Genomic DNA, 6000 nt, shown 5'->3' with positions numbered 1-6000 from the left:
ACTCATTTGTACACTTGCCTTACTACCTAGCCTTCAGAGCTCTAGAAAGTAAATACAGAATTTTCATCACACATTCTACTACTTTTACTGCTGAAATAATGAAGCCTTCTTTAAGTTATTAATTTCAGTGTAAAAGTTTATTACACTATATCTTCCAGAAAAGCCATTCAAAACAAAACTATGCAGTCAATTACCCAATAGAATGAAGCATTAATGCTAATTAGCAAGTAAATGTTCAATTATATTTAACAAAAACACTGCTGGGAACTTGAGAAGAGCCATAATACTGATGGCCCTTTATTATTGGAATGATAGCATACAGTAATTCAAGTCCTGCTACCAACAAGACCTCAGACTATATCAGAGTCCCAAGAACAGATGACTTTTCCTGAGATCTGAGCTTCCTACAATCTCTACGGCTCCTTGGGGAGCCATGTCGATTATACCATCATCAATGCAAACTGCATTTTAAAGAGTCTTTGTAACAGACAGAGCATGCTAATGCTGATCAGAGGTGCAAGTGTAGAACACATTTCTCCCAAAAGCTCTTTAACCTGTTGTGTGTCTATTCATTTGGTTCTAATCCCATCATCCTGTGACAGGCCACTGGTGCCCCCTCTGCCTTTTTCAGTCAAAAATCAACCATTGAAAACAATCCATTTCCCAGCATCAGAGCAGTGTGGAATGCAGTAGTGGCAGCAAAAAGATAAACTCCCATATAGAAAGTGTGATATGAAGTCTGCTGGCTTTCTTGCTTGACAGGTTATTCTTATTAAGATAAAATGTTTTCCAAAAAAACTACTCTAAATAGAAAGTTAATAAAAAAAAGGAGTGATGGAGCATGAAAACACTTAATTCTTCTATATGGCATGAACAGGAAATGAAACTTTGCCTGAAATTAAATTATCACTGTTCTCAAAAAAAAAAAAAAAAAATCCCACATGCTCATTTTCCAGCAGCATTTAATCTATATACTCCTGATGCTCTACTCATTGTATAATAGGGCTCTTGGGAGTAGATGCAAAGAATATAAATGAAGTAGCCATACAAATCAAAAGGAAAATGTAGTATTATGGAAGCAACTGGCATATCAATTTGAAAACAAATGAGAACCTAGCAAGCCATCCCACTGTAAAAACATTCATATAGGTGATATATCCACTTCACATTTACATATCAAGGAGAGCCAAAGTAATTCTAAGTTTCCTATGATTATTAGTGTTGAGAAATTGCGATGTCTATCCTAAATGTTAAAGCAATTCCTTTTGACTTGATCAAAATTTTGTACTGACTGGTAAACTAAAAGCTTTTGAATAATGTAGTTCAAGTAACCAGCACTAGAAGTTATTTTCCAAGTTACTTCTACATAATATCTACAATTTTTTTTTTCCTAAAGGTGGTTTCTAATACTGGTTCACAGTTGGACAAAGGTTAAGTCATTCGGTAAACCATACAGATCTGCACAAGAGAAGCAAGAGCAAAAATAGAAATATTGAAAGAAGAAATCAAAGGCACAGGTGGAACAGACATTTAAGCCTTCAGTTTTAAGAAAAGCACAGAGAGTCTTTTGAACTGTGCAGTATTAGGAGGTGTTCAGAGAAACCAAATACCCGATTCTAACACTAGCTTTTTATTTGATCTGAGCTTTAGTCACACTTTGGGGTAACTGTAGACTGTTTAGGCTAGAAGATGACAAGAGGGAAAAGGGAGAGAAAAAAAGATAGGAATTAAGTCCAAACATACTTATAGAACAAGCACTGCATTCAAGACAGGGTGTAAGGTCCCCCAGGTGCCTACATCTTGATTGGGATTATCTTTCTCTTAATTGTGAAAAATATTGACTTCCTATTTCAAGGACTGTAAAACTTTCATGGTGACAGTGAAGGTCAACAAAAATAGAGAACAGCACAGGCAAGTGACCTTCCTAGGGGATGTTTTATCTTCCAGAAAGTCATCCCTCTGTACAAGCTCTTCTGAATACATTTCCCCATGCACACACTTCCACAATACAGAATGAGGTCCTCATATGCTCCTTTGCCACTTAACACAACCACAAGGGTAAGTTTATGTAACTTTGTGGGAACAAGTTGTAAGCTATTTTTTTATTTTCTAGCAAGCAGAGCAGCCTCAGCTGGACCCTCCCATCCCACAGTCAATGAACTTTTAAAGTAAATTCTCATGCCTTTTACAGACTCAATAGCTCTACAACAGCTTCATAGCTTTTTAAAAGACAGTGTCCTTCTGCAAGGAATTCTGTCCTTCTGGACAACACCACAGTTTCCTAAAATGAACTGAACACCCATTTTTGGCTTTGGTAAGAGCGCCTCTGTTTTCAGCATTGAAGTCTGATAACTCCATATGTCAGTACCAGAGACACTCCACTGATCAAACAGCACAAGCACCAAGTGTACTTCCCACGCAGCAGAAGAAAACGTCCCATTAACATGAAGCTAGCGTGGCATTCTGCCCCTACCCACCTCCCCCAAGGTAAACTCTTCAACTCCTTTGGCATACACTTACTGCTCAACTGCAGAATTTATATACCAAAATAAGACATCACTCTCTTGTGCACAGTATGACAGCAGTAGTTACTGCCAGTAGTGTAACATACCTCCCAGTTTTTGCTTGGATGTTCAGTTGGAAAGAGGTGCCAGGGCAGCCTCAGCTGGACCCTCCCATCCCACAGCTCCTTTAAGTGCCTGTGCAGATGGAACTAGGAGAGCATTACAGGCAACGCATGTCAGCGGTAGTGATCCCAACTCCCAGCCAAGCACAACTGCATAAAACAAAAGCTGCTTTGTCAGGCATGAGGCAACAGCCATAATTTTTCCCAGTTGAAAGTTCTTACACATTCAAGAGCACCCTGTGGCAACTCTGGGCACACTGATCCCTTTCCTGCAATTAGGATCACTGGTTTATAGATTTCTATAGCTTAAAGAAATATTTTCGTTTCTGCACAAAGGTTTTTATCAGAATATGATGCCTTCCATTAAAGAAACGGATACATATGCACCAATACAATATTTGATGTCACCAAATGCAAGTTAATTTGGAGACTTTTTAGAGTATCTACATAGTAAACTCCTTTAAGAGTAATCTGTTCACCTGGATTTCACTGTAAAGAAATAAAACAGGTTCAAGGTGTACCCTGCTCTCCAGTCTATATTGCTGTATTTATAAACATGGACGACTTTATTTCACAATCATACCCATTTTTCAGAAACCAAGTCACAAAAACTTTACCAGAAACCATGTGAACTGAACTTTTCAAGTCTGCTATGGAACAGGAATCCCTACTGCAGATAGTTTATTTTAAATTAACTTTTCAATGAGTGAGATAATCCCTATTTTTAATTTGATATTTCGTAAAGGTTTCCATTGATCTCAGTTTTCCAAGCACACTAGAAAGCTTCTAAGTAACAGCGGTAGGCTGATTTTTAATTTTGCTTTCACACCACTTGAGTGGATTCAGATTCTATGAGGCAAAATGATATTTGGCAGCAATTGACACAAGATGCCACTTGGCATCATACTCTGATTTTTAAGCAGAAGCTGTTGGAAAGCTTAAAATAATTTCTTTGTCTTACCCTACGGTGTCTGAAATACAGGTCTAATTTGTTGACAACCCCAATACTAGAACAAGGAAACCAGTGCATTAAAAGCTCCTTTTTCTGTAGATTAGAAGGACATTGATTACATGAATTTGGGGAAATTCAAAATATTGCAAAGTAACATGTCTGAACATGAAGATCTACTACACACTCAAGAAAAGCTACAGACAAGTACTGTTTCTACAGTTCAGTGACTTGTGATGGTCAGCTTAGCAGTTACATGCACATTTATAGTCCACTGCAAACTCAAAGCAGAATTTGATCAACCTATGGTTATATCATGAAGTCATGAATGGTTATACCATTTAAGTTGGTATATTTAACTTTGTTTTGTCTAGCCCACGTAAACACCCTATCTCAGTTAAGCTACAGTACCAATAAGTACTATAAATATTATTTGCATGCTTCCCCCACCCACTCCCACCTTCCACTATTGTTATCCTCGCTTTTATCTCAGTGACTTTGTCATTTGTGTGGCAATTTCTTCTAATAACTTTACTCATGCTTCCAAACTGTGCAAAATTATGAACAAAGCAGAAAAAGTAATTCAGGCACTTGGAATACCTTTAGGAGGACTATACAGTCTTTTGACAAGCACAAGCTAAGCTCCTGAATAAACAGTATTTATTTTGCAGATACATTATTTCTACGGTCACTGAATCCTACAAGATCCAGAAGCAAAACCAACAACAAAGCATCCACAAGGAACAACCTCATCTAGCTGGAGAGTATGCAACCAGACTTAGGAAAGAGATTAATGGTATTTATTGTTTTAAAGCAGCACTAGTTCTTACTTATTGGGAAGAGAGAAGAATAAGAGCAGTGATAACACACGCCCAACCTTCCTCTGGTACTCCAGGGAAGGATCCATCACTAGGTGCTGAAGTGCCAGATATTAGCGCTGCTTGACATCTCTTGACATTCACACGTAATACAGTGGTCAGAGGGTTTTTCACATCTATATAGGGCCAACATAGACTTTGTATCATTAAAGTTGAGATACGTAGAAAATACTAATGGGACTTGGCTCTGAAGGCGCAGAAGGACCCAGTATTAGTACATCTGGTTTATCACCAGGGATGTAGGAACGACCCATCCAAAACCTCTAATTTAGAAGCGTCCAAATATCCTAGGGTCCAACCCAAGTTCCCCATAACTAAGTACAGAAGTAAAGCTATGAGCTGCTGATAGTAGGGGTCCCTCCTTTGAGTTCTGACTAGAAGCAACATCTTGAGCTTTTCAAATCAAACTTTTGTTTAAATCTGCCTATCCTAAGAACAGTTATTTTGTCAAAGATTTTTAAGCAGCTCTCACTCACCAGTTACGCACATAATTTCAAAGGCAGATTTTTTCTTCTTTTATTGCTGTTGCTACTCCACATAGCTTAAGTAACAATATCCCTATTTCACTCGAGCAGCTTAGGACTCACTCACCTGCATGCCTTCACACAACCACCCAGTAATTCAGCACACACACTTGAGCATAATGTATTTTCACATTAAAGAGCAAGAAATAAGAGCCTGGCAGTTACTGTTCATATACATGCAAAACAACATTTATTTTTGGGAGCTGACAAAAACGTAAAGAAGCATAATTTAAGAGTTTAAACATCACTAAATAAGCAGAAGTAACCAAAAGTGACAATCAGTTCAAACTGGCCAAATATGCCTTTGTGTTTGGTTTGAAGTTATACATCTGGTATGGTTTGAGACTCTGGATTTATCCAGATCAGATATTGTGGTAAAACACTGACTCAAAAAAAACAAAGCAAAAAAACATCAACTAAAAAAAGCCTTGTGCCTACCTACCTGTGACTGGAGTTCCATTACAGCTCAGGTCCCTGCATATGAAACAGGAGCTGTTTTCTATTTAAAAGAACCCCAAGATTACACTGGAATGTTTACTGCCTTCATCAAAAACCTTTGCCATGCTGCTTTGCATTCAAAAGAGGCGTCAGGGTATTCATCTGCTCAAAGGTCTGTCCAAGAGTACCGAGAAGCCTCTCAGGTTCATCTCCTGCATTACTTCTTTTGAATGCTAACCAGAAAGCCTGGCTCAGATACAGCGCTGAACAGGACATCGAAGAGAGACCTGGAATAACTGCACAGGGGATCAAGTGCAAAACAGTCTCCATGTGATCAAACATATTCACTCACTTGATAGCAAGGGCCCGTCTGCTTCTGTGTCTCAGGGAAAAGCCTGTGAAGTCCGCAATCGTGTTGGTTTTAAACAACACATTTACCATTTTTCACAGAATAACATCAAGAAGACACACACACAAAAAAAAAAAAAAAAAAAAGAAAAAGAAAAAAAAAAGAAAACACATTGCCACACATGCACTTCACAGAGCTTGTGCAAAGGGAGCTCTCAAACGTTACATTTGAAAGTG

The sequence above is a fragment of the Falco peregrinus genome, chromosome 8 (assembly GCF_023634155.1).
Source record: "Falco peregrinus isolate bFalPer1 chromosome 8, bFalPer1.pri, whole genome shotgun sequence".
In the NCBI taxonomy this organism is placed as follows: domain Eukaryota; kingdom Metazoa; phylum Chordata; class Aves; order Falconiformes; family Falconidae; genus Falco; species Falco peregrinus.
Note: the sequence above shows the minus strand (reverse complement) of the source record.